This window comes from Mauremys reevesii, linkage group 7 (assembly GCF_016161935.1).
Source record: "Mauremys reevesii isolate NIE-2019 linkage group 7, ASM1616193v1, whole genome shotgun sequence".
NCBI classification, from domain to species: domain Eukaryota; kingdom Metazoa; phylum Chordata; order Testudines; family Geoemydidae; genus Mauremys; species Mauremys reevesii.
The window spans coordinates 49,433,197-49,444,664 of NC_052629.1; positions in this window are offsets into that span (position 1 = coordinate 49,433,197).

An 11,468-nucleotide genomic window follows, 5' to 3' on the forward strand; every position below is an offset into this window, starting at 1 on the left:
AGACAGAGAGTTAGGCGGAATCATAAGCCAGGGTCAAGAGATGGCTTTTTCTGAGATAGACGCCCTGATTCTCTTCAAATGCAATTAGGCACAGAGCAACAGGGATGCTGTTCCAGATGGTATGGCAGCACAAAAGCATTATCTACCAGCCACTGTTGAGAGAGGAGAAGAGGGAAATAGCTAGAATTTGATATTTGAGGAGCATAGGGAATGAGCGGAATAGCAAGCCATGTGGTCAGAGAGACTGGGGGAAGGGATAGCAGCCACACAGCCTTATCTGTAGGCCCTGTGCTCCTAAGCCCAGTGCTCTAATATGCAGGGGTATTTTTTTATTTTTACAATTTTGGTTTATCTGTTTTCCTTGGTCACAGCAATGTACATTAGCCTCTTATCCATTTCATTAGCTTTCACAATCCAGAGCTAATGAGGACAAGAAAATGTAAGTATGTGTTTCTCTGCCCCATGGGATGACTTTGTCTGACATATGGTGACCCAAATTTAAAGAATCATGGAGCTGTAGATTTTAACAAATAAGTGACTGCTGGCAAATCAAATGCTGATGAATGTATACACTGAGCAAATACCTTTTGAACTAAAATTGCTCCTATTTCTAGTGTCAGGCAAGCAACAGTAAATCTCTAAAGGAGTTAATCTGGTTATAATCTCCTCTGCTGTGTGCCTAGGTCTCAGTTGCAGGATGATTACATTGCTGTCAGCAGGAGATGGCTGTTAATTGATTTTAAATGGTCGTCTTCTGCAGTATGCACCTGACTTATTTATTTTAGGGAGTGATAAACATTCTGGCTCAGACAAAGGTGCTGAAAGAAAGTGGGGGTTGCAGGCAGGGAGGGGAAATTGGATTTCCCTCAAAGGAGTTGTTCAGAGAATACACAGCACATTTTCAGAGAAATAAATTCAAAGGAAAAAACTCTCCTTCCCCAGTAACATTTTAGCTTATAAGACCTAAATATATCTGCATATTCCAGCATGCCAGTCTTGATACACACATACAGGAAAGCCAAGTTCAAGAATGAACATTTCATTCACATAAAGATTTGAAATCAATAACAACAGCTATGTTAAAAAAAGTTAGTGGTTTAAATGGTCATGATGGATTGAGACATAGTGGCTCCTTTCCTGGTCTTCATAAGCCCACACCTGGGAGCTCTGAACTGGAGGGCTGGTGACCAAGTTAGCTCTGTTGTGCTTCTATAACCTGGCCATTCTAATGACTAAGCCTATGTCTACACTACAGCATTTGTTGTCAAAACTTAAGTTGTTCAGGGGTGTGAATACTCCCCACATACCCCCCGAGTGACATAAGTTACACCCACATAAGCGCTCGCGTGTACAGTGCTATGTCTCTCCCGTCAATATAGCTTATGCTGCCCACGGAGCTTGTTTTTTTATGCCAACAGAAGAGCTCTCTCCTGTCAGCACAGAGTGTCTTCACCAGATGCACTGCAGTAGTACAGTGCGCCACTGCAGCACTGTACATATCGACATACTCTAAGTCTTTTCAGATGTAACTGTTTTCATAAATGTCACATCTTTATGCAGCCAACCCCTTGTTTCCTAATGTGACTTAGTACAGAAAGTGCTTTAAGGCCCAATCCTATGAACAGATGCCCGTAAAGTGTTCCATTGTGTTTAATGGGCTTACTCATGTCAGTTACATGGGTGGGTAAAAGGTTACAAGGTTAAGCCCTTGGACCAGATAACTGTTTTGTCTTTAGAAAAGTGGCAAGAATTCACTTATAATTGCAATGAGGAAAACAAGTGAATTGCAATGTTAATAGCAGTACAAACTTAACAGGAAGTAGGCTCACTGTCTTTGAGACAGGAAGCCTGTATACTTGCCTCTATACGACACACGCTGTTCTTAGCACTGATGACAAGTTGAAGAGTCTGACAGTTTACCCACATCTTTTCCATTAATTTTAATGAAAGATGTGTGGCTCCTTCTCCAAAGGTGCTTTGAAGATATTTTAGCTCTAAGAAGGCTCCTGTCTTTTTTCCTTTTTTGAAATAAAGATAAAGCCTTGATCCTGCCCCACACACTGAAGTCCATCAGAGTGCCATGAATGGGAACAGAATTGGGACTGGTGAGAATGGCTTGGAAAGAAAGAATATAAATGCTCTGAAACATTGTTTCTTTAATACATAACCAGAAATGAAAATCAGAATTACTTTAATATTACTATTCTTCAGTTTATTTGTTTTCTTATATAATAGTCAGTGTTTAAAAAGTAAATAAACAAGAGCTCTGGCTTATAAACCTTGCATCTCAGGGCATAAGTCAGTCTCTAACTACTGGGAGTTAGGAGGAAATGTTACCTGGGAGTAATATATCCCATAACTGTGGACTGTAGGGTTTCTTTCTCTGAAGCATCTGGTGCTGGCTACTGTCAGAGACAGAATACTGGACTCGATTGATCATTGATCTGGCAATTCTTGTGTTCCTATGTATTGTATGGTTAATGGGGTTTAATTCTTGTTAATCTCATAGAGCCTGGGCTAGGCACATTGATCTAAATCAATAAAATATGGTTTGTTTTTCAGTGAAGAGTTTTTTAAATGATCACTTTTGCATGACAAGATAAATTGCTGACATTCATGTTTTACCCCTTGATTTGGAGCTAGTGCAGAAGCCTTTTCTAATACAACAGCCAGAGTGGGAACTGTTGCCCTATCATGTGACTCGTTACTAACATACCAGCTCCATACCAAGAGGAGGTACTATTTGAAATTAGTTTAGAACAGACCTGAGTTTATAGATTGTTGCACTGTTGCCAGCCTTCTTACCTAGGATTTATCCTACTGAGTCAAATCTTTGTTCTGTCAGAACTTGTTTTCTACCTCTAGCACTGGTCAACATCTGGCATTTCAGAAGAAGGCACAAAAACAAGGGACTGCAGTAGCTGTTGTGCAATGTTGTACTCGGAGGGAAAAAATTCATCATGATCTCTGTGGTGAATGATCTCTTGCCTCATGTCTTGAAGCCTGAGGATAGATTGCCCTTGTCTAAGTAAGCACAATGACAAATGCTATTCCTGCTTTTCCCAGCATTTGTGTGTATTTTCAAGGAGAAATATATTGGGCCAGACCCTTGCCCAATAGTGTAAATCAGGATAATGAAGTCAATGGAGGAAACTCACCTGATGAGGTTCTGGCTAATTGTTAAATATGTGTTCTGCACAGTGCTATATTTTAGGTCTGTAACTTAAGGGTCAATGATCTCTGTGTTTGCATATAGCCCAAACTGAAGCTCATATGAGCTACTTTGTTCCCCTTGGCTAGAAGTGAGACAACACAGGTGAGAGTTGTGTGTACATTAGGAAAATGAGATCACATTGACAACAGGTGTCAAAAACAGCTCCCCCACCTCAATTCATGTTACAAATGTTGATGAGGAGAGGGTCAGCCATCTTCAGACTCACTGTAGGAATGCATCTGAGACTCCTCCTGCTAGCAGATATCTAGCACGCTTCACTGCAATACAATGCATGCTGAACTCTGTTGATCTGTCCACACTGGCAGGTTAGACATCTTCCACATAACCTGATGGGGAGCTGGAGTTGGGGGAAATAGTTTGACATCCATTGTCAAAAACTGCTCATTTTTCTAGTGTAGACTGGACCTCTGAGTCTGGGTGCAGATTGTGCTAAGAATAGCATCTGAAGACTGAGGGCTACATGGAGGCTGTTAAACCACAGAACTGTGAAGGAGCCAGGCCGAGTCACCACACAACTTGATTGCATAGGCTGCTGTAGATGAACTTCAGCTAATAGAGTAACTCCCCCATGACCCAGGCAGGCTTTTTTATTTGATGTGGGCCAGCCATTGGAGGGAGACATGGCCACAGTGTATTACAGAAGCAGGAAGCATGGAAATTGTACATGCAAGAACTTCACAGAGTAGTTTGAGAAGCCTCTTATGAAAATTTGGCCGTTAAAGTCCAATGTTTTGAAAAGAAAGACCCTCAGTTTTTCTCTAGATGCACCCTGGGGCCTTTTTTCACTAGGTGACTTGCGTTTAACCTTGATTTTTAACAATCAAGTGAGGTGATACTGTACTGACTGGTCAGTGCAGGCCAGGACAAGTCATGTTCAGCATCAGCTCAGCTGGTTGCCCACAAACCATCACCTATGTGACTAGCTGACATGGTGTTGAATCTGTCTACATTGACCATTTAGCATCAGGTCAGCTAACTTGGTTGTTAAAAATTGAGTTAAAACACAATTGTATTTCCCAGTGAAGGCAAAGCCTTTAAGAGGTTCAGCAAGCAACGCAGGTTTAGGGGCACCAGAAGGGAAATTTGATGGCAAAGAACATGGGGCAGAAAAAAGAAGACAATAGATGGAAGATGTGGATTTGAACTAGGGTGGTTCATCCACAAAAAGATGAGCAGAGAATGTACAAAATGGGCTACCCTGGTTGCAAACCTCCAGTAATGGAGATGCCTCCTACCAAAAAGGAGAAGAAAGCAAAGCTGTGTGGTGAATTGGAGAAAGTGCCTTTCTTTTTAATATTATGATTTTTCAGGTTTTTCCAGTCCTGCAGGCATACTAGGGACTCATCTAATGCAGCACAGCCTTGCATTCAGGGAGAGTGAGTGTGATCAGGAGAGTGAGTGTATCATGGTGATAGATGGGATGTCATCAACAACCAAGGAAACAGACTCATCTCACAAGGAAACCCACGTGGTAAGAGTTTGTATGAAAGGCTGTTGAGAACTCAGTTCAAAGCTCCTGTTCACACACATTCTGGGTGCAAACTTTGTAAATCTGGTTCCTTGGAACAAAGATCTAAGAGGTTCTAATCATTTTTAATGGTTCATTAATCCTCTTTACACATACAATCTGTTCAGTACTCAATTAAGCAAATAGCACAAACATCTGGCACTCAAGGGAAGTCTTATGACACCATCAACAAACCAAACATCACTAGAACAAAGCATGACTTTTTATTCTTCTGAACTATGAGTGTGCTTAGGAGTGTCCTGTGCAGAGTTGGACACACCAAAATAGGGCTGAGAGATTCTGAAGCCTTGTTACTTGCACTGTCAGACCAAAAAATAAAGCAGCCTGAGACACAGGGATGGATCAGGCCCAAACATACTTTCCTTCAACCCAGTTTCTTACTATCCCAACTTCCTGTTCTCTTCACACATTCCTGTTCCAGCTGCCTTTAATTACATCTCTGATCCCTAGGGGCTGGATTCTGTTGAAATCAGTGGGAGTCTTTCCATTGATTTGAATGTGCTTTGGATCAGACCATAAACGTATCTCAGACATGGAATCACAAGGATCTGTAGTTTAGTGGACTGAGCATAGACCTGGGAGTCAAGAACTCCTGACTTTTAATTCTGTCTCTGCCACTGACTCAGTGCATGGCCTTGGGCAAGTCATATAGCCTCTCTGTGCCTTGGTTTCCCCTCTTTATAAAAGGAGGATAAAACAGTGATGCTCACTTTTCTGCCTCACATGCGGTTGTGAACATTAATTAATGTTTGTAAATGTCTACATAAGTTCAACTATATAGATTCCTGAAATATAAGATGGTTAAATAACCACCAGGAACCAATAATAGCAATAAAACTTTTAATTCTAAGTATAATATGAATATAACATCTAACATTCTTAGCATGGCTGAAGCTGCCAATATGATTTCCCCATATTAATATATATCAAAATCTGAAACACATGTACAGTGGCATGGATGTGGCTCCAGATGCTGAAATGTATGTGTCATATACTATACAGCATATTGTGATATATGAATTTCTGCACATGTAAATTCCTAACTGCTAGTATGCATTTCAGCATTAAATGTCTATGTTACAATATGTGATGCATATTAACGTATGACATAGAGAATTGATATTAGGAGTTTTAGCCATATTAAGAATATTAGATGATACTAAAATGTATACATTAAATACTGAAATTCATACTTTCTATATGAAACACATATGTGCTAATGACCCCTCATAAAGCTGTCTAGACACTTGTTTCCTGGTACAAGCCTCTGCCCCTGAGCAGGCTGAATCCTGTATGTTTTCCTTGAAATTTCAGTGCATCCTGGGCTGCAGAGTGACCCTGCCAGCAGGTAGGGGATCTTGGGGGACAACTACTGCACTGGTGGGGTGCAAAATAAGCTTTATTAAGAAAAATGCAAAAACAGGGAAAATTTAATAGTGAGGGGTATGGGGTTTGTTAAGGTAGACAATTGGGGAGGGGTTTCCTTTAGTAAATAGTATAGGGGGTTTCAATAGTGGGGTACAGTACAGTGGGGTACAATACAGTTGGTAACCAATTAACACTGAAATATAAATGTAACAGGTAGCTAACAAATTTTATGTAAAGGGTGTGTCACAGCAGCATATAACCAACTAACAGTTAAGGGTAAAATGTGTTAAATAACCAGAGAAAAAGGGTAACCAATGGGGTTTTATGCTAGATTTTAGCAATACAATTGAGGTTTGGCAGCAGTAGGAGCGGGGTGAACCCTGTGGGGAGAGGGATTAAAAAAGAGAGAGAGAGAGAACAGACAGGCTGCAAGTTTAAGCAGCAAGTAACAAAACACAATACAACAATTCTCTAAGCCTAACTTACAGAGTACAATGCAAACAATTTTCTAAACCTAACTTAACCACAGCTATGCAAAATGAAATTACAATTTATCTAGACTAAAGGCTAAACCTAACCTAATGGGTGCACCTTATACTAGGGGTAGTTCCAGAGGGCAGAGTGGTGTGTGCCCAGGATACAGCTCCAACGGGGGGGTTTAAGGTGGTGGCTGCAGCAGTGGGACGACTGCAAGTAGGCTGCCCAGGATAGAGTCCAGGGAGGCACAGCTTAGCAGTGGCACAGGTTTATTCCTAGCAGCAAAGGCGCTGCGGAGCTAGAAGCAGAGCAGTTACAGATACAGACCAAGGAGTTGGCTTGGGTCTGTCTGCTGGGGCAACAAGGCCAGCAGCTAGGACAGGGGGAGTTTGCAAGAGGGAGTTCTTACCAATCCCCAGGACAGCAGCAAGCACAGAGACAGGAACAGCAGTAGCATCGGAGGATGGAGAGAGGACTCGATTCGCTTACAATAATCAGGAGATCTCCAGGCAAAATTCGTTGTTCGTGGGAGGGGAGTTTAAAAACGGGGGTACGCTCAAAAACAAATGAGAGCAGGAAGAGGGCCCCCCAAAGACCCCTAGCTGATCAGACCAGGTGGCAAAGCAGGAACCTCTCCGGGGGTCTGATCAGAAAATGTCTGGTTTTAAAGGCAAACTCAGGCAGTTTCCCGCCAGTAACTTTGATTGGTTCCCCTTGTTACAGGGGAGGAGAGAAGGCTGCAGGTGAGCACAGAACATGCCTGGGCAAGTTTTTGAGCCACAGGTATGACTCATACACTCAGCTATTTGGCCACTTTAGGTCTTGCATTCCTGGGCAGAGCACCCTACACCGAGCTGGGTCTGAACAAAGAAGCTAGACAAAGGAGCAAGAAGCCTCCCTCCCTGAGCAGAGCAATGGCTCCAGTCAGTCTGCACAAGCCATCCCCATGAGCAGGGCCAGGCTGTGACTTTGGTCAGTTCAATGGCCGGGGTGGGGGGTGGCCACTTAGCACAAACAGAAAGGAGCGGGGGGAAAAAGGAATCCAGCAGGGGGACAGCTGTAACAGACACAGAGTACCCATTCTTTCTCCTCCCCTCCTCCTCCTTTTGGATCTTCATCAATTAATACACAAATGACATTTAACAGTAGACTTCTAAGATTGCAACATACTTTCTTGCTGACATGATCAGGTTGTGATGATTTTGAAGACTTTGTTATAAGTAAGAACAAAAAAGGGGAATGATTAATTGTGTGTGCCATCCATAGAACCTGATTTTTGCACATGAAAACCAGTTTCAAGATGACATTTGCCTGTGCAGGAAGCATCATGATGAATCTCAGACACACACTGTGCACACGGGCTTGTTTCCTTTATGCTCTCTATGGCCATGAAAACATCTGTGCACGTTCAAATAACTTAACTGTGCATCTTAGAAAGGACTTGCAATGTGATATGAGCTACCTAAAGTGCAGGCAAGATTCTGACTATGTAAGGATGTCCAAATATGCTAAGCGAGACACCAGCTGATCAACCCAGTTCAGCACACTCTGTTTGCTGGATTTGGGGGAATCAGAGTAAGAGGTACAGAAGTCACCCTTAAAAGGCAACATTTGCCAACAACTAGCACATGGCAGTATCTAAGATTACCACTGTTTTTCTACTTAGAATAGCAGATACCTGTATCAGATGTGGGGTAGCACCTTTTTAGTTCTACTATATTGTACAGTGTATTCTGCAGAGGCAGATTAAACCATGATCTTTGGGATCTGGGTTCTGCAGTCACAGAGGGCCCTGAAACACTGCTTCAAGTGCTGGATTTAGGCAGAAGGTGATACACAATTGGTCAATGGTTTCTCTATTCACTCCTTAAATCATACCATGACATGACTTAAGGGGAAGGGTAGGTAACAGCTGGGAGTCAGGTTGTTCATGTGCAACCATCATGAGTGATGATATATATGTCTAGCTGTTCTAGAGGGAACAAACTATGTAGAAAAGGGAGAGAAGGTCACATCTATTAGACCTGGGTCCATTATAGTCAGTCCATTTCTGGTAATATGCCACCTTTCATTGTATATACTGTCATAGTACTCAATGTATACTGCTGGAATAGTAACAGTAAATAGATACTACACATGTTTTCTCCCTCCACTCCTAATCAGAATGGGAAGATTTTACACCCAGTTTGCACTCCCTGTGTGTGAGTGTAAATGACCACACAAGGTTCAAGGCAGGGAAGAATCAGATTCATTGGCCTGCAATCTCCTGTTCACTGAGGCCACTTTGCACCACAGAAACACACATGTAGGCAGTGCAGAGTGGCCTTCAAACAGTCAGCGAGAGGTAGCTGATGGGGAATTCCCCTTGTGTAGGGACATTTTCAGCAGCCTCCTGCACAAGCACCTCTGAAATAGGGTGGGGGAGGGACATGTCAGGGGCTTTCAGGAAAGTGGCAGAGTTCACTGATAACTGCTGCTCCAGCCTAGCACTAAAGACCTCACTAGGCTGTATTACTGTATAACCCACTGTGTCTATACATACTCAGGGGAAGAGGCTCCTGTTCCATCCTCTCACCTAGTCCTCCTTCACAACACACAGCGAAATACAGGCCTGTGGGTGGGCTAACAATATAGACATTCACAGCGAAGTCATCTCACCTCACTCTCATGGATAGAGAGGAGAAACAAGAGAGTTATTAGCTGGAATGATAGCTGAGGGCTTCAGCTGTATCTCTGCATGTGCACCTGGAAGCATAACTGATAACCCTTTTGCATTTCCATTCTAGGTATCAGCATAAAGACAGCCTTTATTAAGAAGGATTCCCTTTGTCAGACACAACCTTGCCACCCACACACTCACCCAGGCTTGCACAAACTGAAGAGCAAATATATATCTAAAAGAAAAGGAGGCAGGAAGCCAGTCAGAGTCGGGATTTTAGCCAGTCAGAGTAGTGATTTTAATTAAAAAACAAAACGGAAAATCAATAAACTGAGATAATATTCCCTGTTTTTAATGGGGTTGCAACCCCTATTCTGTTATTTCTGAGAAATGACATAACACGTAACTTTGAATTAAACAGTGAGAAGTCACAGGCGGGGCATAAGCTCCATTCCTGAGTCTTGTGGCTTTTATCCCCTGAGCAATTGCAAGGAGAATATTCCCCAGAGCCTGCATGTGTGTGTGTAACCACAAATCTCGAGGTGGCTCTCTTGGGCACATGGTTAAAACCTGCTGAAGGAAGGGATTCTCCTGTTTAGACAGCAATGAGAAGTGGTGACTGGAGCAATAAGTGTAGTCACCTGCTCAAAAGGGACCTTCCATCTCTTTAAGGAATGGAATGGAGGGACAGCAGAAATGGAGGATGTGTTCCATCTTTCAGGTGATTTCATGTGTTAGGCAGGGGAAATTTAACTGTTTGAATGTGTGGCTTCTAATAGATTTAAGCCAGGAATTCTCCTCCAGGAAAGGATGGGGGCATGTGACAGCCTTGCCCTTTCCATATTGCTGAATGGAACATGAGCGTGGGGGAGAGGAGGGAATGGGTTGTGGGTAGATTCCAGCTAGATGGGAAAGGGACATTTGGGAGGAGGGATCCCGCTATGGAAAAGGCTCCACAAACATCCCTCAGTTATCAGTACTGTATAAAATAATCTGGCTGGCAGGCTTTGTGCATCCCTCAGTTTATAGGGACCAAGTATGTTTTGCCCATGCACCATCCATCTATTCTCATTGCAGACTCAAAATGAAGTAAACCTGCCATCTGGAGAAAGTCAGATACTGCTGTAAAAAGAGGACTCCATTCTTCCATTCTCCTGACTTCCACCAGAATCTTGAATTCCTTTAATCCACTGATCACAGATCAGACCCTCACCTTCTAATTCCAAGATTCTGACTCCTAATAGGCAGTGTGACTACCCGTAAGCCCCTACCTTTAATATACATATGTGTATGTGGGGGTCTTAGGTTTGGCACTCTAGAATTTAGGCCAGTGATACTCCCAAATACCTTGCTCATCCCTCTGATTCTGGAGAAGTCCTTGGCCAGCAGATGTCATCAGAGCTGCAGAGGTCCCAGTGAAAGTGGGAATCTATCTGAACAAGAGGTGATGGGACTTTTTGGTGTCAAAATAATATTCTGGATGTGGCTAGAGATTTGGACTGAAGTTCAGTTTGGTGCCCATCCACATCCATAATATCTAACAATAGTGGCTGGGTTTCTTAACACTACTCCATTTATCATATCATAATGCTGTGAAGATTGTGTTGTGATAAAATAATCTTCCCCTAAGGATGGAATTTGTAAAAGTGTTGCAAATCCCAAGGCAGAGACATCAGACTACAATTGTATTTAAAAAAAAATCTGCTTATAAATGAAATTTAACCATGTCTTCAAACTGCAAATAGTTTTAGCAGTACGCTGAAGAGTTAATAATAAGATTCGAGTTAGTTTGCAAAAAGTCCTGCAACCAGGAATCAGCTGTGTGGCCCATTGGATGGCTTGATAGGAAGTTGTCTAAGTTGCTCCCCTACTCACAAGTTGTCAGTACAGTGATTCTCTAGAGACACCAGAATGTGTACCTGCTGTTTGAGTGGTTAGATTAAAGTATCTCACTTTCTTGGAGCTGAGAGTGTTTGCGGGTACTGGTAATAGGATACTGAGCTTTTGACCTCTAGGTCACTTGTCTGAATCTCATTAAGGTTGATGATGGCTGAGAGTGGTTACTAGCTGATGTCTGTACTGCGGCCTCTGTGAAGGAGTCTCACTCCAGTTTCCAGGGGGGAGGTATCTGTAATCACAGTAGCCGTGACCAAATTTGGCATCCTTGCTGGGAACTTTATAGAGTGGCATCGTGCTATAAG